The 11,523-nt window shown below is 37.2% G+C and overlaps 1 long non-coding RNA gene across 1 annotated transcript; it reads right to left on the reverse strand.

Annotated features, from left to right (window-relative positions):
* Window positions 1-10,673: 10,673 nt before the first annotated feature.
* LOC131249821 (uncharacterized) lies at window positions 10,674-11,258 on the reverse strand. The gene is made up of 3 exons (XR_009172866.1): window positions 11,203-11,258; window positions 10,948-11,095; window positions 10,674-10,819 (listed from the first exon to the last, which is right to left on the reverse strand). It is a non-coding gene; the product is annotated as an uncharacterized LOC131249821 (long non-coding RNA).
* Between the last annotated feature and the right edge of the window lie 265 nt (window positions 11,259-11,523).

Below are 11,523 nucleotides of genomic sequence, written 5' to 3' on the forward strand. Positions count from 1 at the left end.
CATGGTCTCTATGAGACTGAATATTTCATATATAGTCGGTGTTGTGAGCAAATACATATCAAACCCCGGCAAGAAACGTTGAGAGGTAATGAAATAGTTACTTCATTATCTATGAGGTACAATAAACTACGAATTGACATTTTAGAAATTAGAAGAAAAGTTAGTAGGCCATGTAGATTCAAATTACACAGGGAATGTGGATAACAAAATGTTGACTTCCTGTTACTTGTTTATATTATTGGGTGGAGTAATTAATTGGATGTCGAAGCTTCAGTATATGGTTACTCTTTCCACATTATAAGCTGAGTATATGATAGTGACGGATCCTTTCAATGAATGTATTTGGTTGCGTAGAATGATATACGAACTCAAGCTTCAATAGGAGGCCATGGACGATTAATTGTGACAATGAAAGCACGATCAATTTCACAAAGAGCTCGGTTTACCATTATAAAACTAAACATATTAATGTTTGTCATCATTTTATCTAACATGTGCTTGAAGCTAGTGGTGTTGCTCTCAAGAAGATACACATGAGCATGATCTGACGGACCCGTGGAGAAGTTTCAATTATTTTCGATTTTTCTAAGTTTGGTGAAAGGTTAATGAAGACGTAGTGTGCATGAAAAATGACTCCAATAATGAAGTTATGATGAAAATGATTAGAGATGAAGCTTGAAGCAATGGAGCATGAAGATTGAATAAATGGTGGAGATTATTGTGAGATGTCTTCAATCTATACATGGAATAGGGGTTCGATCGATTGACCACTCTGGTCGATCAATCGAGAGCATCTCGAATAATATAGATTAATCTCTCAATAGTTTTGGATAGTTTTGATTAATCGAACTGTTGAGTCGATCGATCAATGTGATTCAGAAGTTCTTTTAAACTCTTTAGATACTTTTGAGCATGTTCCAGCAATCGAACATGTGGGGCTCAATTGATTGAGGACTGCTCGATCGATATATATATATATATATATATATATATATATATATATATATATATATATATATATATATATATATATATATATATATATATATCAGTGTAATCGGGATTATGAGAATGTCAGGGGTGTCATTAAGGGTTGTAGAATGAAAAGCTTGGGTTTTAAAGGAGATTCGAATGGGTTCGAATCTGTATAGGTTGCATCAATCTCTTGTAATTCGGTTATCATGATGGATTTGCTTGCCACTTTTGTGTCATGGCTTTTTTTTTTTTTTTTTCAAAAGGATTTTTCACGTTAAATTTGCGTGTTCTCTATGTAGTTTGTTCGCATTTGATTTTATTGTGTTTGATTTGAATTTTGGTTTGCTTCTGCATTATTCCCAACAATTTAGACAATATCACTTTACATTTTGTACTACCGATTTGTAATTGTGAATAAAGTTTATAATTACTTTTATAAATGGTAAAAAATAAAAAGAGAAAAATGAAAAATAGGAAGTAGAATAATCTTCTTGTATTTTATTAAGTGTGGGGTCTTGAATCCATGATTTTCTTTACAATTCAAATAGAAAAAAATGCAATATTGGTGAAAATTATTTCTTTCTACATTGGCTCCTCAACGAGATGTGTTGCACTAGGTTAATTGCTACAACTTTACTTACAGCCCTATTAACCAGTTTCCAAAGAGACCCGTTCCCTTCAAATTGGGTTCTTGTTTCTTTCTTTTTTCTTCTTCTTCTTCTTCTTCTTCTTCTTTTTCTCCACGTCCCCATTTAATTAAAATTCATTTAAAAGGGGATTATCATTTTGGTAACCATTTAAAACATTTTTTTTTTTACTGCAGCTATAAATTCAAAAGAAGTTACTAATAATAATTCAAGGGTGAAAGGTGAGTGAATTGGTTAACTAGGATTGCCCCAGTCAACATGGTTTTGTTAAGCATGGGCCCACGAAGATAAGAGTAGGTCGATGGTCCAAAGTACCAATCAATAGTCTATCCATCCACGTGGGTGGTGGCTCTAGACTGATAGGTGAGGAAAAATCCAGAACCTACTACAAACCTTGGTAGAAAAAGTTTTTCTAAGGAGGGTTATCTTAGTCGATGAGTAATTACAAGTGCAAGTAGGTTTCCTTAGACATGCTTTCAAGCACATTTACCTACAACTTTGTGGGGCCAAATTACATTAATTTGCATTTAGAATCCAAACCGAGCAAACAATGAGCCACTTCATGTTCACCATATATCCTAAGAATGATCCTGATCCAATATTCAGGTGGGACACATTACATTAGGAAGCTTCTATCAAAGTTGTAAGTAAAGAACAATAGAATTTGTACACATATTTACAGAGATGGAGAAGGAGATGTTAAAATATGGTTGCACCTAACTTAATCAATGGACCGAGATACCTACTAATAAATCTTAAATCTTGTGGTTAAATACATGCAATAAAGTAAATTCTGGCCATCGAGCACGATTGGGAAAATCAGTGCCGAGAAGCAACTGAATTTCTGCAAATTTGCATGTATCCAATTCCAAGTAGTTGGTACATTTTCTGAGAGAGAATGATGCGGATTAGCTACTGAACTCGACGGTAGCGAGTCTGGCTACCGAAGCTACGTGACCACTTTTTTGGGCCCCACCATGATGTATGTGTTGTATCCATACCGTTCATCCATTTGGAGAGATTATTTTAGGGCATGAACCAAAGAATGAGGTAGATCCAAAGTTCAAGTGGACCCCACCACAGAAAACAGTGGGGATGGAATGCCTACCATTAAAAACTTCTTTGGGCCATAGAAGTTTTCAATCAAGCTGATATTTGTGTTTTCCCTTATTCCATGTCTGGGTTAACTTATGAAGAGGTTGGATCTCAAATAAACATAATGGTAGGCCTAGGAAGGCTTCAACGGTGGGTGTCACTGTTTCCACTGTTTTCTGTGGTGTCTTACACTTTAACTTTGGATCTCACTCATTCTTTGGACCATGACCTCAAATGATCTTTCCAAATGGATGGATGGTGTGGATATAACACATACATCATAGTGAGGGCCATAGAATGTGGTGAACTTCAGTAGCTATACTCGCTACTGTCGGGTTCGGTAGCTAATCGGCGTCTGAGAGAGAGAGATGATGAATGTTCCTTAAATTCAAAATCCCCTGTTTCCTCTCGTGTGGCCCATTTGAGTTTTCGATCCATCTTATTTTTTGTTTCACATATCAAAATGAGCTCGAGAAACGGATGGACAGGTTGGATTTCTAACAAACATCGAAGTGGGCCCCACCCAGAAATCCTTGTTCAGGAACTTCCTGCAAAGCCTTTCTCGCAGGAAATCCGCGTCCGTGCGCCTGATAAACCAACGCTAATAATTTCATCGAAGAAAGGTGAGTCAGCCTCAAACTTTTCTTCCTGTCTTCTTCTTTCTCCATTGTCATTGGGAAGCTACTCCTGCAATTGCCCTCATCTCTTATACAGTGACCCTTGTGATGTGATAGAGGCCAACGATTCGCAGCATTTGGTTGCACCGAAGCTCATCCAATCCTGCGCGAGGAGGCTGAGGGGTGATGGGTTAATGTGCCAGGAGCGCGGATTAGGTGAGGCAGGGTAACAGCTTAGTGACCGAAGCCATTACCGCCGGGCCCATCTTGATGTTCGTGTTTTATATCCATGCTCTCCATCCGTTTTAAAATGAGCTGCAAAACGGATGGAGGGCATGGTCCTGAAAATGAGGCAGTTCCCCCGCACCACAGGGAAACCCAGCATTAAAACTTTAATATTTATCTGCCATTTAACTTATTGATAAGGTCACATATATCTCGATGGAGTAAAAATACAAATAGCAGCTTGATCCACTTTTTTGCCCCCAAAGAAATTTTTAATGGTGGTAATTCAGCCCCAACCGTGTGGTCCACCCGAGATTTGAATCTGCCTCAATTTTGAAACCATGTGCTAAAATGAGCTAGAAAAACAGATGCGCGGCATGGATATATAACACATATATTAGGGTGGGTCGCATGGACATGGATATAAAACACATATATTAGGGTGGGTCGCACAGACAAGGTCTCATCCACTAAAAGGTTACCCCTGTTCGCCTGATCCTCGTCCCTGCGGCATTGCCCGTACCACGATGTTTGTGAGAATGTCATCCCGTGCGCCCATTTTACTAAATCATGTTAATCATGTGTTTAAAAATGAAGTAGATAAAAATGAAGTAGATATAAAAATCAAGTGGTACACAATAAAAATAAAAAAATAATTAAGAAAAAGCAAACGAGGAACATACACAATTGAAATATTTTTGGGTTTACTTTAATTTTATGTGCCATTTAAACTATATTAGGATCTGTAGAACCTGATGACCAGAGGTGTGCTATTCATCCAGCTAGCACTTTTGTAAGGGATCACAGGGGAGCCAATGTACCTTTAATTGATGGTCCCAAGGTGTGCCTCCGGTCTAGAGAATAATTTCATAAATTTACATAGAGTTTTATGTAAATTTCAATTTATTTGGAGTAATATATATCTTATTGTAAGAGATAAAGTCATTGTTATATTGAGAGCTGCTTATTTATTTTCTGCCTTCGAGTATAGTGGATTAATGTGAATCCGTGAACATACTGAAGAAAAAAAAACCGCATAAATCTCTATATTGTCAATTGTGGTTGAATTCTTCTTTGCTTTCTTTTTATTCTAATATTTATGTGTGGTTGATAAAAGATCTTTCTCCCAGCAAACTAGTCATAAGGTCATTCCCAGTAGCATGAACTAAATGCATAAAAATATTACCACGATACAAAACTTATTTGGTGCCTAGAACATTTCAATTGCAGACATTGAATTCCACATTTTCCTTTTGTATGACCCACTTAATTTTGTATAATCTCATTTTCTGTTCCTTGTCGTAACATGAGCTGAAAAATGGATGACCTACATGGATTTTTCACCGGCATCACGGTTGGCCCCATATAACCTTCAATCATTGGAAAGTAGAAGGTAATCCACATCCCGCCTATCCCTGCTAGCAAGACATCCGGAGGTAGATTCTTTATGACATTGAGCTGTGGGGCCCGCTGTGGGTTATGTATTTTTTTCCACACCATTCTCCCATCTTTTTAACTCATTTTAGGAAATGAACAAGAAAATGAAGCAAATTAAAAGTCCAAGTAGACCACGCAATAAGAAACAATGGTAATTGAACATCCACTGTTAAAAGATTTTTGGGAGAAATAAAATTTTTAGATCAAGCTCATATATACTTGTGTTTCCCCTTATCTTGGTTAATGTGACCTTATGAACAAGTTGAATAGCAAATAAACATCGTGGTAGGCTAAAGAAGTTTTCATAGATGGGTGTCATTACCCTACTGTGCATGTGGTGTGGTGTACTTGAACTTTGGACGACCTACTTCACTTTTCCTTGGACGCTTTGGTTATAAAACACATATATTACCGTGGGCCCCCACATTGCCTGCCACCAAGGATGCCATCCACCCATTCCTGTAAAGGCTGAATTTGATCTCTAAATGTTGGGGGGACTCCCCCTCTTGCTTTAGAACCTGCCGAGGCTGAAGACCTGCTGCAGACGCTGGTTAGCCAAACTGTGGCTGAAATATGAGAACCGGCTTACTTCCAAAGAAAAGCCTTTCAATGATAGCCCAGCCCCATGGACAGTTCAAGTTCATTGTGCACCACATGTAAGAACGTAGCTCCAGGGACAACTTACAAAAAAAAAAAAGAAAAAAGCAATCAGCGAATGAGAGCCGCCCTGAAGATGAGAAATTTAGGACTGTGGACCCCACCTTTTATCCAGCTGTTTTTATGAAAGAAGACAAACTTTGTTTTGCAACTTAGACCTGCACGTGCTGAGACCGAATTTCAGGACGAAAATACCCCTCCTTTCACGGAAACGGATTGGGTACTCCGCCTGCCACCAGCCAATGGCGGATGGTCAGTGGTCTGTGGGCCCCAATATGATGTATGCTTTTCATCCATGCCGTCCATATACTTTTCCAGATCATTTTATGGTATGAGACCAAAAATGAGGTATTACAAATCTCAAGTGTACCACATTACAGAAAACAGTGCTGGATGAGCGTCAACCATTAGAAACCTTTAGGGGGCCCACTTTGATGTTTGTGAGAAATCCTCCCTGTCTAAGTTCATTCATAGGGTCACAAAGACTTGGATGAAGAGCAAAAACAACTTTCATAATGATCCAAAACTTCTGTAACCCCTAAAAGGGTTTCAATGGTAGACGTTCAATTCCCCACTGCCTTTTAGAGTGTGGTCCAATTGATAGTTAGATCTGTCTTATTTTTTGTCTCAAGACTTAATATGAGCACACCAAATAGATGGACGGTTTGGATATAACACAGACCTCACAATGGGACCCAAATAAGCAACACAGCATTAAAAAAATAAAAAACCACATGGTGCAGCGGGGCTGCGGCCACGTAGTATAGCTGCGGTTATAATCCGTAGCCATAGTGTATCGAAAATTTTAATTTTTTAAGCAAACTCGCTGGACAGTTTTGGACTTTTTCAGTAATACGGAAAGCCTTTGGTTATAGCGAAGAACCTATAGCTACGGATTATAACCGTAGCTAGTCTGCACAAAATTTATTTTTATTTTTATTTTTTATTTTTATTTTTTTTACATGAAGAACTTTATTCTACATACAATATTCTCTAATACATATTTATATAAATATGTATATATAAGCATATAAAAATTTTTTCTCTCTTTTTTTCATTTATTTCTTTATTCATTTAACAAGAATATCTTCTAAACCAAAATTAGTTACTTGACGTACCCTATATGATTTTGGGGTAGGAGAAGCTACTTTAGCCAACCAACCCAGTTATTTTTCAAGATTCCATCAGGTCGATGGTCGAAAATCCATTTCATTCATTTTGTGGTCAATTTCATTCATTTCATTTACTTCGCGATCAATTTTATGTTTGCTCCGCTCAATTTTCAGTTTGTCCCGCTTAATTTCATGTTTGCCTCACTCAATTTCTAGTTTGCCCCGCTCAATTTCATATTTGCCCCGCTCAATTTCTAGTTTGCTCCACCCAATTTTCAGTTTGCCCCACTCAATTTCATGTTTGCCCCACCCAATTTTCAGTTTGCCCCGCTCAATTTCATGTTTGCCCCACTCAATTTCTGTTATGGTGGGCCCTATAAAATTTTTAACAATGAAAATCAATTTTCCTGCTGCTCTTTGTAGTGTGGTCCAATTGATCTTTAGATATGATTCTTTTTTTATATAATGCTCCCAAATGATCTTGAAATATGGATGAACGTTGTGGATATAATAAATACAAAATTGTGGGGCCCATGTAACTTTGATCTCCTTTGAGCGGGGCGAACATGAAAATTGAGCAGGGCAAATTAAAAATTGAGCTGGGCAAAGTAGAAATTGAGCGGGGCAAACATGAAATTGAGCGGGGCCAACGAGAAATTCAGCAGGCAAACTAGAAATTGAGCGAGGCAAACATGAAATCAAGCGGGGAAACTAGAAATTGAGCGAGGCAAACATGAAATTCAGCGGGGTATACTGAAAATTGAGCAGGGCAAACATGAAATTGAACGGGGCTAACGAGTATATCTACTCTGTCCATCGGTTTTTCCATCTAATATAAGGGGTTGAGCCCCAAATAGAAGCATATCAAAATATCAACTGGATCATACCACTGGAAACAGTGGGCATAATGATTTTCTAGTTTGCCCCGCTAATTTTCAAGTTTGCCTCGCTGATTTCATGTTTCCCCCGCTCAATTTCATGTTTGTCCCGCTCAATTTCTAGTTTGCCCACTCAATTTCATGTTTGCCCCGCTGATTTTCTAGGTTGCCCCGCTGATTTTTTAGCTTGCCCCGCTCAATTTCATGTTTCCCCCACTCAATTTGTAGTTTTTCCTGTTGAATTTCATGTTCCCCCTGTTGAATTTCATGATTTGCCCTGCTGAATTTCATGTTTTCCCCGCTAAATTTAATGTTTCCCTCGCTGAATTTCATGTTTGCCCCGTTCAATTTCATGTTTGCCTCGTTCAATATCTAGGTTCCCTCCCTCAATGTTTAAGTTCCCTCCCACATATGGGGTTTTGGTGTATACATAATCCGATGAACATAATGTATTACAAATAAAACATTATTGTGGGGCGAGCAAGCGTAATCGGATTGCATACTGCATTAGTCAATACGCTCCCATTGTACTAAGTAAACTCAGATGAGCCCACATTGAATGTATGTAGTATATCCACGGCGTCCATCTGTTCTTCCATCTAATTTTAGCGGTTTAGCCCCAAATTGAAGCATATCAAAAGATCAAGTGAATCATACCACAGGAAACAGTGTTGATTTGCTTAGCATAGCCTAACCTGGCCTGCTAACAGCCATAGATTTCACAATATATGTTTCTCTAGCACACCAATGTAGTTTTTATTTTTCCAATTAAAATGTTAAGTTTGAAAGTCACATTGAAACATTCAAAGAAGTTATGGAATGACTTTTCCATTTTCAAGGTTGCAGGCCCCGTTGTTGTATCTTTTGTTAGTTTCTTGGTGACAGGAAGCTATACACCTAACTGTTAATGTTATTTTTGAAGACCCTGGAGTCCAGGAGTTACCGGCCAAACTTTACCAAAAAGGTATTTTTTAGCACCTCATATCATCCATTCATATATAATACAATTCAGAAAAACTTTTCTTTATTAGGATTTTTTCTTACCCTTCGAAAAAAAAAAAATGGTCCCCATTTTTCCATCTAGATTTTTCATCTGTATGTATAGTATAAGTTATCTAAATAGAAAGAAAGAAAAAAGTTGTAGTATCACTCACTGCTGCTGCTACTGCTACTGCTAATATTAGAATCCTACATTGGACCACATGCATTAGATGGAAAAACTGAGCTTCCATGTTGTACTTGGATCTTCTTGTGAGAGAATTGCTATAGAACATTAACAGTTCTATCCATATGTATAGTGTTAATATGTTGTTTCATATGTGCAGCGTAGAAGCATTGTTTGCTGCTTTTATGTTGGTTTACACAGGATACTTTTTCTTGTCTATGTTGAGAAAATGTTGAAATTCTCTTATACTATGTTTGAACGATAAGGACAACCAGAGTAGCATTAGTAGAATAACAAGAATATCATTAGTAGAAATAAAGCATGGAACAAATATGTTTTTAAAGAACATATTGCCCAAAGTACACTTTTTAGGTTATTCACCTAGAACAATTGGATGGCAACATGTTGAAGCAATATGGAAAAACTACATCAGATTTATACAGAGGTTATTAAATTTTAAGAAATCTATGATGGTAGAAACTTATGGCAGTTGCATGTGCATTTAAACTCGCTTTCAACAACACATCTAATAGGTCTTAAGTATAAAACATACCTCTTAATGCAATGTTCTTATTGGAACGAACATTTCGAGCACCATTCAAGGCATTCCTCAGAAGATCCATAAATTATTCCTTTGGGACACCTCCATAGTTTAGTAGTGAAATTAAAGTCTTATTTAGGTACGTTTTCCTTGGTTGATTTCTAAAAAATACAAGCACTAAAAGCAAACAAGGTACTGTATTATTATTCACACAGCAAATTCAAGAACACATAACTCCAATGTCTCACCTTAATTAAATTTCAAATACTCCCAATACGGATGGAATTTATTCATCTTCGTATCGATTCCTAGTGGGGGATGGCTAACATGGAGGGTGTGTACTGACATGGGTGTATACAACAAGCTAACCAAAAAAAAAAAAAAAAACACAACAAAAATAAAATTATAAAATATGCAAACGTAGATATTATCGACATATCATCGATATTATCGACGTAAGTCATCGATAATATCAACAATATGTCGATAATATCGAATCTGGATGACAATTGTCCAATAAGATTTGTTGCATTTCCATAAAATGTTGTTATATCGAGATATTATCGATATATCGACATGTTGTAGATAATATTGATATATTGGCTACGGTACCTATTGCTACGGTTATAATCCGTAGCAATAGGTCTACGGTCATTACTCAACATCGGTTATCAATACTATCGATCATATCTCGATATTATCGATGACTTATACTCGATACTATCGAACATATGTCGATAATATCGAAAATTCTTCCATTTTTCGAGTTTTGTTGCTGGACAATTTGGCATTCATTTTCGATATTATCGAACTATGGTCGATATTATCGACAATCTATGGCTACGGTTATAATCCGTAGCTATAGGTCTATGGTCATTTTCTCCTCTCTATTGCCCACAAGTACTATTACTTTATCAACTTTCTTCTTCACACCTGATGCAAAAATAAATAAATATATAAATAAACACCCATCCACATCAGTTTTCACGAAGTAAATGATGAGAAGACCCTGCACCCTCCAAAATGATCAAAGGCCTGCGGCTCTAAAAGTACATTTTGATTATTCAAAAGGCATTCACCATCATTAGTTAGAAAGGAAGAGGCTTTTGCAATGAATGAAGTAGACATGAAACATATGAATAATGCAAGGGAAAGAACATGTACCCAACATCATAATCCTCCTCCATTTGATCCTGAAGCTGCTCAGCCTGTTACAAAGAAATCACAGGAGATGATCAACAACTAAGGAATAGCAGTCAAATTGCTCTTCCGTGCAGTGACATTGAACTTGTTGTCTTTTCATCAATATCATCATCATCATCCGGGACTTGTGGTGGATTGAAGAAGTTGAAAAAACTATCACATTGTTTAGTCTTTGTGATGGGCTTGACATTCTTTGATCTCTTCTTTGGCTTCTTTTTCCAAACCTTCTGTGTCAGGCTCTTTCCAGGATACCATTCAATCTCCGTCCTATAAGTACCCCAACCAAATTCCACATCATGCAAGAAATTAAATTGAACTAAATTAAATACAATAGGAAGAAGAAGACCAACTAGTAGAATTTCTTTGTCAAGGAAAGTTATGAGCAATAACAGTACCCTATGGCCTTCTCAAGAATAGGTTCATCATCGTCAATCATGGGTTAGGATCAAAGAAGAATTTGAGCTTGAAGCCCTTGGGATCATTAATTCTGAACCACTTGATATCTTTGAGATACTTGAGAGCCCCTTCATCGCGCTCAGAAATCTAAAATGAGAAACAAGGAAAGCATAAGAACCATATTAAAAAGAAGGAAAAAGAAAAGGAAATAGAAAACACGAGTTGGTGAAACATCATTTTTTTGAGTCATTTACCTCCTCACCAACCACTTCGTTGGTTTTTATTGTAGTGAGCCAAAAATCTGGTACTCTTTCTCTGAAAAAACAACACATAATATGCATCATAAACAAAGTATTTCCAATAAATTGGAGCACTCAAGGTTTTGAACGGGGCAAACTAGGAAATGAGCGGGGCAAGCATGAAATTGAGCAGGGCAAACTAGGAAATGAGCGGGGCAAGCATGAAATTGAGCGGGGCAAACTAGGAAATGAGCAGGGCAAGCATGAAATTGAGCAGGGCAAACTAGGAAATGAGCGGGGCAAGCATGAAATTGAGCGGGATAAACTAGGAAATGA

This window comes from Magnolia sinica, chromosome 6, assembly GCF_029962835.1.
Source record: "Magnolia sinica isolate HGM2019 chromosome 6, MsV1, whole genome shotgun sequence".
Classification (NCBI taxonomy): domain Eukaryota; kingdom Viridiplantae; phylum Streptophyta; class Magnoliopsida; order Magnoliales; family Magnoliaceae; genus Magnolia; species Magnolia sinica.